The sequence below is a fragment of the Gigantopelta aegis genome, chromosome 15 (assembly GCF_016097555.1).
Source record: "Gigantopelta aegis isolate Gae_Host chromosome 15, Gae_host_genome, whole genome shotgun sequence".
Classification (NCBI taxonomy): domain Eukaryota; kingdom Metazoa; phylum Mollusca; class Gastropoda; order Neomphalida; family Peltospiridae; genus Gigantopelta; species Gigantopelta aegis.
In genome coordinates this window covers 46,280,213-46,296,983 of record NC_054713.1, presented here as the reverse complement: position 1 = coordinate 46,296,983, position 16,771 = coordinate 46,280,213, and the positions used below count along the sequence as shown (strand labels likewise).

The window sequence follows — 16,771 nt, the reverse complement described above, 5'->3', positions numbered from 1 at the left end:
CACTGGTTGGAGCTCCACGAAACCACTTAAGATGTCCAGTGAGTGTTATGACAAGTCCACTACTGCTGGCCACGTTATATAAACTATATTGAAGCCAGTTCCCTTCTGCGAGGAATATGCAATTTGATATCCTGACACAGAACTTTTGTCTGCTTCTTTCATGACAGTGAAATAATGTTATTGTTACATGGATAGAAATAAAAAGTTAGTTTGTTTTGTTTAACGACACCACTAGAACACATTAATTTATTAATCAGCGGCTATTGGATGTCAAACATTTGTAAAGATTTTTTTACATATAGTCTTAGAAAGGAAACCCGCTACATTTTTCTATTAGTAGCAAGTGATCTTTTATATATATATCCCACAGACGGGATAGCATATACCACAATCTTTGGTATAGCAGTCGGGGTGCACTGGATAGAGTAAGGAATAGTGTTAACTCGATGTGCGGTCGGTCTGGGATCGATCCCCGTCGGTGGGCACATTAGCCTATTTCTCGTTCCAGCCAGTGCATCACGCCTGGCATATCAAAGGCCGTGGTATGTACTATCCTATCTGTGGGATGGTGCATATAAAAGATCCCTTGCTGCTAATCGAAAAGAATAGCCCATGAAGCGGGTTTCCTCTCTCAATATCTGTGTGGTCCTTAACCATATGTCTGACGCCATATAACCATAAATAAAAGGTGTTGAGTGCGTCATTAAATAAAACATTTCCTCCTTTCTAAAGCGACCACCTTCAGGTTAGGTTATAATGTTGTACAATATGCCACATGTGCATGATAAATTAATGGTTGATTTTGTTTATTTTTCTAATGATTAAGAAAACCTAGGGTAAAACGTGCATATGCCACATCTACAACTGCCCCTGTCTTATAAAGTTAAAGTTTGTTTAGCACTAGCACATTGATTTATTCATATTTAGCTATTGGATGTAAAACTTTTGTTTTTTCTGACAAAGGAAATCCGCTACATTTTTTCATGATGGCACATACCATTATCAGTCAAAGTCACTGTTAGAATGAAAAAAACAAAAAACAATCAGAGAATGGGTCCACCAAGGGTGTTTGATCCGTCGATCGATGTTCAGTGGATGTTCTAACGAGTGAGCTTGATCCCCATCTCTGGTGGATGTTCTAACGAGTGAGCTTGATCCCCATCTCTGGAGGATGTTCTAACGAGTGAGCTTGATCCCCATCTCTGGAGGATGTTCTAACGAGTGAGCTTGATCCCCATCTCTGGTGGATGTTCTAACGAGTGAGCTTGATCCCCACAGTGCTGTCATCTCATCTATAGGCAATCTTTCTTCTGCTATTTGCATATTGTATACGCACTATTGTCCTGTTCAATTATTTAGTCTAATGTGGGTTGTTGTTTTGGGTTTTTTTTGCTAATATTACATTTAATTCCTATTCAGTATGTTGTTCTTTACATTCTCATGAAAACAAACCCAAACCCTAACAAATTTCATATATAATCCTTAATTAAAAAAAATGCACAAAGTTTAATTATTTCAATTTAAAATAAAGCTCTGTTGGTGGACCCATTGAAATATTACCAAAGACTGTGGTATATGCTATCTTGTCTGTGGGATGTTACATATAAAAGATCACTTGCTACTAATAGAAAAATGTAGCGGGTTTCCTCTCTAAGATTATATGTAAAAAAAATTACAAATGTTTGACATCCAATAGCCGATGATTAATAAATTAATGTGATCTAATGGTGTAGTTAAACAAAACAAACTTTAATTTTTTATTTCTATCCATCTAACAAGAACATTATTTCACTTAGACAGCCATGAAACAAGCAGAGAAACGTTCTGTGTCAGGATATCAAATTGTATATTCTTTGCAGAAGGGAACTGGCTTCAATATTGTTTATATAAAGTGGCCAGCAGTAATGAACTGTCATAATACTCCTGGACATCTTAAACGGTTTTGTGGAGCTCCGACTAGTGTCTTTAATATTTCAAGTTCCCTTACTTTTTTTGAAGAGTATATATATATACATAAACGTATATAGCAACTGCAAGCTTGCAACGTCGCTGCTATGATGACATCACATGGGCGTACATAGGATTTTGAAAAGGGGGGTTCCAAAATAGATTGCAGAGATATTGGGCATATATTTCTATGTTGAGTAAATATAATAATGCCAGATATCAATGTCAGATATATTAAATTATAAAAAAAGCGATTTCGGGGGGGGGGGGGGGGGGGTTACGCCCATGCATCATTACGCGTCACTGTAATTGATATCGCTGAATGTTAACGTCGATTGTGAAGCGACTGCAATCATAGCTGATGTTTGTTATAAAAAGGTTGTTTTCTTTAGCGACACCACTAGAGAATATTGATTTATTAATCATCAGTTATTGGTAGCCCGAGTACTCTGACTGTAGAGAGCTAGGCGGACATTTGGACAGATATTCAGCGCTATCAGTAAAAATGTCCGCCTAGCCCACTACAGTCAGAGTACTCGGACTACGGTTATTGGATGCCAAACATTTCATCATTACTTACTTACAAAGTTATGGAATGCTCAAGCAAGACTTTTGGACTGGTATGCATATTCAACGATATATAATGCACATTATTGCTTAATATAAACAAGTATATTGTTATATTTAATCAATAAAACGGTTAAATGTAACAGCTATTATATGTATAACGGGCGCAGCCATTTTGTTCCATTCCAGTGAATACGTTCTCTGGCGAGCTGGTGGTTACGTAATACTCCTAGAACTAGAGAAACAAATCTACTTGGTTTTTGTGGGATGATAAAATAGGCATGCATTGCAATGTTCTGTAATAATATACATCTCAGTAAGCCAGCAATAAGTATATATTATTTTTCAATACAAAATAAACCACCATTGTCAAAGTGGCTACACAACAAGTCGAAATAATTATACCATGTTTTGCCCATGCATTAACCTACGTACTGAAATGATACACGGGGTGTTTTCTTAGTTAACAGACCTCTTTCAAATTCCCATTGCGCATATGCGCGAAGAGTAATGTCCCTTGCCGAATTAGACTGTAGTCAGGCTACATACAAGTTTGGGGGGGGGGGGGGGGGGGGGGGGGGGGTGTGTGTGTGTGTGCATGATCGACAGTTGTCATGAGCGTCGTGAGTAGCTTCGTAGGAGCTATGAATCTCTAGCGACTAATGCACATATTTCGTATCAGATGGCAAAATGGCTGCGAAAACTTGTCTACTAAAGTTTACATAGGAATGGTTTAAGACCAAAAGCAGTGAAACATTAACATAGACGAAGTCTCTGGAGCCGCCTGTCAAGGGTTTTAACAACTCAAAATTAAAAGATTCATACTATAAAATTAAGTAAAGTTGAATGTGTTTGCTACTTTTAACAATTAGAATTATAGTTAAATATTCACGCGAATTTCTAGTGATGTTAAATTCTCCACATTATATCTTATATTTACTAAGTTTTAAAACATATATTTATAATATCTTATTTTATTTATTTATTTTATTATATTTCTTTCTTTCTTTCTTTCTTTTATTTACTGTTCATTATCAGTAATATCAGTCACATACAACTTCATTTTAAATATCTGGTATTTACGAAGGCTAAATTTTTTAAAATTATTTACATGCATTTATTTATTTATTTATTATTCAATTTATTTTCTTTGTTTGTTTGATTCTTTCTTTATTTACACTTCACCATCATGTATATTAGTCATATACAACTTCATATGAAATATCTGGTATTTACAAAGTTTTAAAAATATTTATTTATTTATTAGGCCCTATTTCTTCTTTTTCATTCACCGTTTTAATTATTTCGGCTTAAATTCAGACTTGGCCTGTTTACTTTTTCTGATTGTCCGTCGTCCGAGGCATTACACTTAATATGTTTGCTTCAAACATTCAAACGAAGTACCTTATGACTGCGCATAATAAACCGTCATGAGTTTTTAATAAAGATACCATTCTGAGTTTGTAGCCATTATTATCAAGCTGTCGGCTAGTCTAATCTGTTATAAATAAAACTTCCATGTTTCTTAGGCTAAATAATCTTGCTTCGAATTTAAATAGCTGTATATGCAATATAATTACATTTCTGACCACTCTCAGGTCGGTAGCAACCGAGAAGCCGGAGGTGTGTGTGTGTGTTTGGAGGGGGGGGGGGGGCTGTAGCCCCACTAATATAAACCCACTTTAAAATATGGCTAGACTGTGTCCCTCCACCCCCACCCACCCAACAACTCCAGATATCGTTCCTACGGGCCTGATTTTAGTGTTTATAGTACCGTAGTTCACATTTCATATGTATCATTTAATTTTATTCCAAATACCAAACAAAATTTTTAATTACTGGGTGAAAAGAAATCCCGACAAGAATCCTGAATGTGTATATCCGTATAATGCTTTATAAATATTTAAATCATGTTAAATACGATAAATATCTGCATACATACACGCGCGTACACAATATTATTTCAGCCCATATCCGATATTTATTGTGTACGGATCCGAACCTATGGTTTATTGGGCGTTAACAACAAACTATTTTCTATTTCGTGATAAGCAATAATTCACAAATGTCTCCAATAAGTCTTTGTTGGATGTCGACAGAATTTTCGGGTTCCCTACTGATAGAATAATTAATCATGGAGATATTCACATTCCTATTGCCTCCCATTGTTTATGCCCCTCAACATGTGCACAGGGCTATTTTGGCGAGATCTCGCGTGAGTTCACGGTTAACGACACGAACATGCGCAGTGGAATGTGAAAGAGGTGTATTGGTCTATTCTGTTAGTTGCCTCTACCTGTGATTCCTGATTGGCAGGTGTGTATTTGATAGGTAACCAAACGAGCCAATTAGTTACCGCCGTCTAGATACAAAAATACAAACCGGTATTGTGTGATATTACCTGTCGCCCCTAAAATGTAATGGGCATGGTTTATTACTGTAAATAGTTCCGTAAAACTATTGATTAAGTAGACTTTCCCATCTAAAATCACAGAACTGACCAATTACGTAGTCCCAAAGAAAAGAAAATTATCACTTGGGTATCGTGGGTTGTCGTTTTTTGTTCCAACGTAGCATACCAATAGGCCTAATAGTGTACATTTTTTCTTTGGATTATTTAACAGAGAAAAATACTATAACACCTTTTCGTTCCGTTAATGCAACTTGAAATATATTCAGCTAAATAGTTTATTATATTATCACGTCATTTATGTTGTTTTACAAGTCAGGTTGATTAAAGAGAAGCGCCTTGTAAATTACTGCTTTTGTTTACACTGCATACAGGAGTTGGTCGGAGCTGACGTCACTTCGCCCCAAGTTAGAGTACCGGACGCATGGAAAAGAAAAGAAAATGGCTGCACCCAGTTAGCAGGAATAATCATCTGAAGCCACACGTAGCTGTTACGTTTTCCTTCCTGTTTTCTGTGAAGTGTAGAATCTGATACTGCTACACGATACCAGGGCCGTAGCTAGCCCCCCCCCCCCCCCCCCCCCCCCCCAGAAAAAAATATGAAAGCATTATAGAAACTTAAAGAAAAGGAGTTTTAGACTATTAACTACTCAGTTTTTCCCCCCCCCCCCCCCCCCCCCCCCCCAAACAAAAAATCCTAGCTACGGCCCTGGATACAAACACAATAACACAATACAAGTCGAATGTTTAGAAGAATTACAGTAACAGGATTTGGCATCCATGTTGAGCACAGGCATTAAGATGCATAATGATATTTTACTTTATTCCTTAGTTTTATGATCATCTTAAACACTGGCGTAGGAAGTAGGCGGGAAGCCGACACCTTCACCCATGACAGGCGTGCGTTACAACAGCTGGCTCTAAATGTGCACGTTAAAACCTATCACACGGACCTAATGGGTAAATGTAGCGGATTTCCTCTCTAAGAGGCTATTTCTCGCTCTTGCCAGTGCACCACGACGGTATATCCAGTCGCAGCAACGATAGTCTATATTTATTACCCATATATGGTCTACAATTATAAATGGTCACATAATATCGTATTTTCCCTCTTTATCTTTATAGCCTGGGCTATAATAATACATTGAAAACTGTTATAACACACGTCTGACGTCACTGGAGTTGCTATAGCAGCTACAGGCTTGCTGCGGTCGCTGCTATGATATTAACACCATTCCCCGTCACTCTAATGGACGTCGCTGAATTTTATTAAAGGGACATACCCTAGTTTTTAAACACTAACCCATATCTTTTACTATTATAACCGTTTTTGATAACTTAAATCATACTTTACTTAGATTTTATTGTTTAGATTATCCATTTCCGTACATTCGAAGTGTGTTTGGTCATCCTGGTGTTTTTAATACCACAAAATGCATTTCTCATATTTTTAAAAACGCATGTGTGTCTGAGAATTAACAGTTATGGAGTCGAGTTTTAGTTTATTGTTAGAGGGTATTTCACCATTTCAAAGTCACATTTCACAGACTCATGTTTTACTCAATTGTAACTTGATCCAAATGTGTTACAGGTTTGTAGATTAACTAAACTTAGTGTTAATTTTCACGGGTTGAAACTAGGGTCTGTCCCTTTAACTTGACTGTGAAGCGATTACATTCATATTTAACGTTTGTTATAAAGCACATTTTGTGAATAAGAAAGAAATAACATTCGCGGGAGTACCATACGATATTTATATGTATACCCCTCGCTTTCGCTCGGGGAATGAAGAGTTCCCAAACAAGTTTAATAAATTCCGTATGGTACTCCCGCTCATGCCAGTCTGTCTGTCTGTCTGTCTGTCTGTCTGTGTGTGTGTGTGTGTGTGTGTGTGTGTGTGTGTGTGTGTGTGTGTGTGTCTGTCTGTCTGTCTGTGTCTCTCTCTCTCTCTCTGTGTGTGTGTGTGTGTAATATTTCGAACTTGTTGAGACCCTAAACCCGAACGACCGGTATTCAAGCGTGTACTGCATCCCATTCCTCTTTGATCCAAAAGTCAGGAGATTCTGTTTCCACATATTTGGTTTGCAATTAGGATTGAAGCCCCTTTATTACCTTAGCAGAAAAGTGTTGTCGAATTGAGTACTTTTCAGGATCACAGGCATATGTGCTCCCACTTTCTTTCTTCTTCTTTTTTTTTTTTTGGGGGGGGGGGGGGGGGGGGGTTGTCAGGTTGGCTTTTGCCGAATTTAACGAAAATGCCCGAATCTTGATAACATTTATTCATATTAGCATTACTACCATTATTCATATTAGCATTACTACCAAACAGCTATATATGGTTGCAAACAAATCAATACGCAGTTGTCTGGCGAAGCCCGTTGCGGGGGCGGGGGGGGGGGGGGGTCTGGGCCCTCCCCCCCCCCATAAATTTTGAAAAATTAACCCCCTTCTAGGGCTATTCTGAGGTGTTTTTTGCTGGCTAGCCGAGCTGCTTTCTGACAAATTTGTTTTTGCCTTGAGCAGGGGGGTGCGGGGGGTTCGACCCCCAAAACCCCCTCCCTGCGCACGCGCCTGTTCTTATTGGGCACTTGTCATGGATGCAGGTGTTGGCTTTTGCCGGAGGGTCCGTGTGATAGGTTTTAACGTGCACATTCAGAGCCAGTTGTTGTAGCGCACGCTTGTCATGGGTGCAGGTGTCGGCTTGGGCCGGAGGGTCCGTGCGATAGGTTTTAACGTGCACATTCAGAGCCAGTTGTTGTAGCGCGCTTGTCATGGGTGCAGGTATCGGCTTGGGCCGGAGGGTGCGTGCGATAGGTTTTAACGTGCACATTCAGAGCCAGATGTTGTAGCGCACGCCTGTCATGGGTGCAGGTGTCGGCATGGGCCGGAGGGTCCGTGTGATAGGTTTTAACGTGCACATTCAGAGCCAGTTGTTGTAGCGCACGCCTGTCATGGGTGCAGGTGTTGGCTTGGGCCGGAGGGTCCGTGTGATGGGTTTTAACGTGCACATTCAGAACCAGTTGTTGTAGCGCACGCCTGTCATGGGTGCAGGTGTCGGCTTGGGCCGGAGAGTCCGTGTGATGGGTTTTAACGTGCACATTCAGAGCTTCGTATGTCTAAGTTCATGAGCCATAATTCTATCAAAAATGGGTAAATCACCCTAAAAAGTTAAAGTTTGTTGTTTAACGACACCAGCACCTGCTATTGGATGTCAAACATTTGGTCATTCTAACATAGTCTTGGCGAGGAAACCCACTACATTTTTCCAATAGTAGCAAGGGATCTTTCATATGCCCCATCCTACAGACAGGATAGCACATACCACGGCCTGTGTCATACCAGCTGTGGTGCACTGGCTGGAACAAGAAATAGCTCAATGGGCCCACTAACAGGGATCGATCCTAAACCGACCGTACATTAGGTGGGTGCTTTACCACTGGGCTCCAAATCGCCATGAAAGTCAAATTTTATTTGTAACAGAACTTAATAAAGCTATACAGAAAATCTGAAATCTATATCTTGAGACATTGTGAAAAAAACAATAACAAAAAAGACAAAAAAAATGTCCGAAAAACTATGAGATAGATGGACGGACAGACAGACACAAGATGGAGTCAAAACGTATATTGCCCTGCTGTTGGACCCGTAGGGGACTAAAAAGGACAAGCACATTATTTTCAGTAGCCATCACTAATCTAATGAAAGGAAGGAAATGTTTTATTTAACGACGCACTCAGAACATTTGGACATATGGTTAAGGACCACACAAATATTGAGAGAGGAAACACACTGTCGCCACTTCATGGGCTACTCCTTTCGATTAGTAGCAAGGGATCTTTTATATGCACCATCAGACAGGATAGTACATACTACAGCCTTTGCTTCACCGGTTGTGGAGCACTGGCTGGAACGAGAAATAGCCCAATGGGTCCACTAGCGGGGATCGACCCTAGACCGACTCCGACCCAGCGAACGCTTTACCACTGGGCTACGTCCCGCCCCCTAACCTAATGAACACGGACTCTAAGATAAGTTTACTCGTTGGATGTGCGTACGATTCTCTGTCTCCGTATGTGTGTATATTTGTGTACGTGGTTCTCCATCTAATCTAATGAACACGGACTCTAAGATAGTCTACTCATTGGATGTGCGTACGATTCTCCGTCTCCGTATGTGTGTATATTTGTGTACCTGGTTCTGTGTCTAATCTAATGAACACGGACTCTAAGATAGTTTACTCGTTGGATGTGTGTACGATTCTGTCTCCGTATGTGTGTATATTTGTGTACCTGGTTCTGTATCTAATCTAATGAACACGGACTGAAAGATAGTTTACTCATTGGATGTGCGTACGATTTTCGGTCTCCGTATGTGTGTATAAGCCTCCAAGCCACTAGTACATATTAAAATATAGGAAATATGGGAATTTGCATACAAATATATAGGAGTTTTATAGGAATTTTGAAGTCAAATATAGGAGTTTTATAGGAAAATATGGACCGATTATCATGATTATTGGCATTTTACACAGATTTCTAAAGACATTTACATTACTAATGGTATGTTCTTACTTTGCGTATGTACACAAGATACCAGCTACTACCTCAACAAATATATACCAAGGCTTGCCAGCAGTCCATGCCAATATCCAGGATACTTTGAAAGTTGGTGCATCTTGTATCAGTAATACATCCTCCTCACCTCATCAGGTGAGCAGGATCCTGATTGGCACTTGATACAAATCTCCCACATTCAAAGCATCTTCTGAATTTCTGACAGGCTGGATGTCTTTCACTGCGAATATAACTCAGTAACATTTTTATTCATCGGCATTTCATTCATCGTTTATACTGGTACACAAAAACAGCAATGCCACATCAGACATGTCATCGGTAAACAATTAAATTACACTTCAAAAAAAAAAAAAATATATATTAACTTTATTCATGTAAATATATATATATATATATTTTAATAATCACTAACCATGTTTGTTCACGTACATTTTGTTAATTATTGATAGGAATATGAAATTGCATAGGTAGTAAAATATATATATATATTATATATATATACACACACACACATATTAGCTTATACAAATATCACATTTTTTCAATATGGACATCATATCACAGAAAATGTAATCAGTCTAACTGAATTATTAAATTTTTTTTCATTTTCATATAATGTAGTCGAGTAAATTATTTAAAAGTAAAACATCTTTTAGAAAATAACTAAATTTATGAATATTAAGTTCTGTCCAGTTTTATATAAAAACAAGCATTCTGTGAGTACTGCTAAAGGTTGGACTATACCAATTCAAATCCCATAGGCGACCATGTTAACGTTTGTGTTTAAAAACACTATATGCAATATATCAACCAAACTGTGACCCATAAATATCAGTACTACAACCCCTACCTCAAAGTATTAACTGCAGAAAATGGTACCTTTCATGGCTCATTTTCGGTATAACCAGATGTTTCTGCAACACCCCTAGTTTCGCACAAAATTTTAGTACTTTTTTTTACAGGTACCCCATACATGTTCCAAGCACAAGGCTACTTGACACGGTGGTACTACATCAAATAAAATTGCATACATTTTTAGCCCAGATGAAACTAATTGTTTTTACAACCAACACACTCACATTTATAACCAATCACAGGACTTGTGGTGTTAACTTCTCTATCAAAAGTTCGGTACACCTCGAACTTCGACCCAGCCGGAAATTAATTGGTATAGTGCAACCTATACTGATAACATACATGTTTCAAAAGGCGGTGAATCATGTGTTTTTATGACAACCAGGATCTGGTGTCTTCCGACATAAACTGACAACCTCACTGAAACTGTTGTTTCTACAGTGCAACCTGATTTAATGTACACCTCACAAAACACATGTATTTTGTACAGTTTTGTACAAATGCAATGTGTCATATTTGAAAAAATAATTTTTTTAAAAATAATACTCCTGAAGATATTTATTGTCAGATGTGTGTGTGTGCTCAGCTATATATGTAGAGACAGCATGGCTATTCAGAGTACCTCAACTCCTTAAACTTATTCCATTGAAACACATGTACTTGACTGACCCCTAGATTATGAAGACCTCAATAGGCACATCAAAGAAATATCAGTATTAAAAAAATACAATGTCTGAGGAAGGAAAAACCAACATGACTGCATCTGTATGAAGTAATGACTTAATGTCCTGCACATCACTGTTGGAAGAAAATCCTGTATGCTGAGTGTGGGCATCTTCAAGTTACCATGTGCGGGAATTTCGAATCCATCAGCTATGCAGATTTTCAAATTGGACCATCAAAACCATTGGCAGCCACCAATATTCCTGACTATATTTTATGTATACCCTACTGTAGTTGGAGGTTTTAAAAATTTGTAATATCTGGAATTATCATGCAGCTTTCGCATATTTATTTTTGATTCATTACTAAAAAAACCTGTTTTTAAGTGACATAATTACCCGAACATCTATTTTATTGCATTATTTTCTAATCCAGATCAATACAATATGTATATTGGATGTATTCCTACAATCTGTAATCCAGCATATCATTTAGCTATTAACATTGGATAATACAGCATTAACAATAAAATAAATCATCAAATTACACCAAGGTAGATAATCAAATCTGGAAAAAATGGTTCCAAATCTAGTATACACTTAAAATACACTTCATGGGAGCAAACTAAGTGATTATTTTAAAAAAAGATTTGATCTGGAGACCTAAAGATATGTTTAACAAGCTTATTGTTATGTATAAATGAGAACAGAAGGCACAATAGTGACAAAAATTTAATTATGGCTTTGGTAAAAAAATTCTTCAAAGTAAAAAAATGTTTCCCCTAAAACTACAAATTTGTCTAAAATATGACTTAGCACCCTATAAATATGCCAAAAGGACAATAAAAATCAAGGTCTTTAAAAAGTTAAGCTATCAGAAGTACACACATGAAACATTAACTATGTTTATAGAAGTTAAAGACATTATCCCAATATTGGCACATGTTATTTTTAATATAAAAATAAATTGCTATTAAAATCTATGTTCAGACTGCCTAGATATATTAACATATTTAAGAGCAGTTGTATATGGCAAGTCAAACACCATGTAAATAAGAACATTCAAATCTGTATAGTATGAATTATAGGCCAAAATCAACTTTTCCTCAGTGCTAATTTTTGTTCAAACTCCATTCAGAGCTATGTACAGTAATTATTGTCAAGGTCAAGGTCATTGTGAACTTGCATGGCCCAGTGACGGCTAATTAATCAAATAGTGTAGTTTAATTTAATTAAATCACAAAAATCATAATCTTTTTTATTATGCACTGAATATGTGCTATAGGTTGGACTATACCAATTCAAATCCCATAGGCGACCATGTTAACGTTTGTGTTTAAAAAACACTATATGCAATATATCAACCAAACTGTGACCCATAAATATCAGTACTACAACCCCTACCTCAAAGTATTAACTGCAGAAAATGGTACCTTTCATGGCTCATTTTCGGTATAACCAGATGTTTCTGCAACACCCCTAGTTTCGCACAAAATTTTAGTACTTTTTTTTACAGGTACCCCATACATGTTCCAAGCACAAGGCTACTTGACACGGTGGTACTACATCAAATAAAATTGCATACATTTTTAGCCCAGATGAAACTAATTGTTTTTACAACCAACACACTCACATTTATAACCAATCACAGGACTTGTGGTGTTAACTTCTCGATCAAAAGTTCGGTACACCTCGAACTTCGACCCAGCCGGAAATTAATTGGTATAGTGCAACCTATAGCAATATACGTCCCCTACCGGGCCTAACAAATGTCAAGGGCCATAACTCTGTAAAAATTGAGTAAATCTGGATGAAAGAATGAAAGAAAGAAAGGTTATATTTAACGACACTCTCAACACATTTTATTTACGGTTATATGGCGTCAGACATATGGTTAAGGACCACACAGATTTTCAGAGGAAACCCGCGGTCGCCAGTACATGGGCTACTCTTTCCGATTAGCAGCAAGGGATCTTTTATTTGTGCTTCCCACAGGCAGGATAGCACAAACCATGGCCTTTGTTGAACCAGTTATGGATCACTGGTCGGTGTAAGTGGTTTACACCTACCCACTGAGCCTTACGGAGCACTCACTCAGGGTTTGGAGTCGGTATCTGGATTAAAAATCCCATGCCTCAACTGGGATCCGAACCCAGTACCTACCAGCCTGTAGACCAATGGCCTAACCACTACGCCACCAAGGCCGGTAAATCTGGATGAAAATCAAACTTTATCATTAACAGTACCGGTACATGCTAAAGATATACACAACATTTCAGCGGAATATTTTGAGGCATTGCAGACAAAAGTCAGGCAACAAAGTTTGATATCATTTTAGTTCAAAGGGCCATAACTGTGTCAAACTTGATCTGTAATAGTACTTACTAAAGCTATAATCTGCCCCGGGTTGGGTCCCCGGCTTCCCAGAGATCGAACTCTGGGGCGGACATGCTCTAAACCTCTGTGGTATATGAGTCCGGGGCGGACATGCTCGAAACCTCTGTGGTATATGAGCATGGTGAAAACTTATGTAACGCAACTAAAGCTATACACAATATTTCAGCTCAAAATCCTGATTCATTGTGAAACAAACTCTGGAAAGCTACATGTGGGTCAGACAGACGGACGGATGGACGGAGATGAAATCTACAGTGCCCTCCAGTTGGACCGGTAGTGGACTAAAAACAGCTTGTGAATCATATTTCATAAAACGCAACAACTTTCATAACTTTGTACTGCTCACTCATCATCATTATACCTGCAGTAAACAATATACATAATTGAACACTCAGTCATACAAAATAGACATTGTGTAAATGTGATACAAATTACTACACATAATCAGTTCTTCATTTTAGAAAAACCAAGATAAAGGAAGGCAATGAAGGAATGTTTGATTAACAATGCATTCAGCACACGCTAATTACTGTTACATGTATATATGACATCAGACAGAGATAAAGGAAGGCAATGAAGGAATGTTTGATTAACAATGCATTCAGCACACGCTAATTACTGTTACATGTATATATGACATCAGACAGAGATAAAGGAATGTTTCATTAACAATGCATTCAGCACACGCTAATTACTGTTACATGTATATATGACATCAGACAGAGATAAAGGAAGGCAATGAAGGAATGTTTCATTAACAATGCATTCAGCACACGCTAATTACTGTTACATGTATATATGACATCAGACAGAGATAAAGGAAGGCAATGAAGGAATGTTTGATTAACAATGCATTCAGCACATGCTAATTACTGTTACATGTATATATATATTTATATATTTATTTTTTATTTTTTTATTTTTTTCCCAGTGCCCCCTTTCCTTTCTCTCCATTGAATTCCATCTCATTTCTTCCCAATCTGGCAACTCCTATCTTTCAACTTCTTTCGCTGTCCACCTCCACATCCCAGTCCTTGTCTCTCCAACCGCGACATGTGCTTCTCTCTTGTGGCTATCTGTGCCACACACCTGTTCCCCATCAGCGTTTAGCTGTGGGCTTAGTCTGACCACTTCGGGGAGTGTTCAGTAGTTACTTCTGGTATTGTTAAGAGGCACACTTATAACCACCTACTATGCACCCCTACTACCGGCGGTCGTTAGTTAGTGCCGTGGGTCAGACCAGCTTTATTAGCGGCAGAGGACGAGGATGCCAGATGGGTGCAGGGATATACACAGAGACTGCACCCGTGGAGGAAGTTGAGACAGGTAGGTGATGGTGTAGACAGCTCAGAAGACTGTTTCGACCCTTTCTGTAGGAAATTGACAGAAAGGGTCGAAACAGATTGAAATCGTGGGAGAAATTGGAAAGTTTTTTATATAAATTACAAGTATATATGACATCAGACAAAGAGGAAACCCTCATGGTGCCATGAAATAGGCTACTCTTTCCAATTAGCAGCAACTGATCTTTTATATGCACCATCCCACAGACAGGATAGCACATACCAGTCTTTGAATGAGAAATAGCCCAATGAGATCAATCCTAGACCGACCACGAATCAGGTGATAGCTTTACCACTGGGCTATGCCCCAACCCCTGGCATGAATTGTCATATATCTGTATGTCATGAATTGTTATATATCTGTATGTCATGAATTGTTATATATCTGTATGTCATGGATTGTCACATGCTACAAAATTCATTCTCATAATTATGGAATAAAATTTGCATAGGAGAATAATGTTTTCATTAAGTACATAAACACAAAAATACTGGAATGTAACAGTTTTTGTTCAACAGCAATTGGACAGAAACACACAAGTAACATTGCTATATGTCACTAATCAATGGACATGTGTCATTAATCAATGGACACGTCTTTGGCTTTTAACAACTGGGATTCAGTCTTGTCAAACAATGTCAACGAAAGGCTGTCACTGTGACAAAGGCAAACTGATGCATCATTTTGTGTACAGCATTCGTAAAATCACCCATAAAACTACTGTGAAAATTAGCATACTCATTAAACCTTCATATTTTGTTTGCATAAAAGAAAAATTGGCTACTCATTGTAATCAAGTAAAATATTCTGAGTCACTTAGAATATATTTTTTGGTTCAACTTATAAACTAATTTACATGCCTAAGTAACCCAACATGTTAAAAAGGTGGGGTTTTTAAAAACAAATCACTGAGTTTTGGTAGTGAAAAAACCCTGTCAATTACAGAGGAAATTTTGACTTGTGCACAAGGGAGAAATTGATAACATTTATTTATATATTTCTTTCAGGTTGAAAGTTTGTTCTGTTTAACAACACCACTAGAGCACATTGATTAATTAATCGTTGGCTACTGATGTCAAACATTTAGTAATTCCGACTCGTAGTCATCAGAGAAATCCCGCCACATTTTTCCATTAGCAGCAAGGGATCTTTTATATGCACTTTTCCACAGACAGAAAAGCACATACCACAGCCTTTGACCAGTTGTGGTGCACTGGTTGGAACGAGAAAAACCAATCATTTCAATGGATCCACCGATGTGGTTCGATCCTGCAACACAAACACTTCAAGCGAGCACTCAACCAACTGAGATACATCTCACCCCTTCCTGGCATGTTGACTGCATCCTGCTAAATGTCTAGAAATATCTAGAAACTTTAGGCAAGGAACTAATTACTATAACAGGATTTCTTCACAGCATTTCCTAAAAAATATACAAAATAAAACTGTCATTTTGTCAAGACTGTAAGCGTAACCAAATAGGCAACAGGCTAAATTTACAACCCAATCTATAATCATTACTAAGTAGGTTAATAGATACTAAAGTTTAAGTAGTAAAACCAGTCTATATGCAAGCCCGTAGGAACTAGGAGGGAAAGGTCAAGAGGTAGGCTTCTCTCCCCCACTAGGTCCCAAAACGTACTTTTTGGGTCTTTTTAGTTTTATATATATAAAAATCACAAATAAAATGTGTTTGAGCACCCCCCATTGATATGTGTCAATTTCATTTACCCTTAAACAAACTTTTAATTTAAAACTGCAAGTTAACTGATTATTTTGAATTACAGCATAAATTATTAATTATGACCAGCATATTTAGTGAATATAAATTCAATATAAGTACATTAGAAATTCACACAATCTTGCAACCACTTATAAGTGCTATATCATAGCTATATGTGAGCATCTGTTTGTGGTAAAAATTCTGCAAAAAAAGAGAATATTTTCTACTAGTAGATAAAATTATTTCCTATAATCGTTGATGGGCATATAGTTAAAGGTGTAGTTGTTAAATG

At 37.7% G+C, this 16,771-nt stretch overlaps 1 long non-coding RNA gene across 1 annotated transcript; it reads right to left on the bottom strand.

Annotated features, from left to right (window-relative positions):
* Window positions 1-1,566: 1,566 nt before the first annotated feature.
* LOC121390153 lies at window positions 1,567-14,407 on the bottom strand. Its single transcript, XR_005960173.1, has 3 exons — window positions 13,452-14,407; window positions 7,252-7,253; window positions 1,567-1,578 (listed from the first exon to the last, which is right to left on the bottom strand). It is a non-coding gene; the product is annotated as an uncharacterized LOC121390153 (long non-coding RNA).
* Window positions 14,408-16,771: the final 2,364 nt, after the last annotated feature.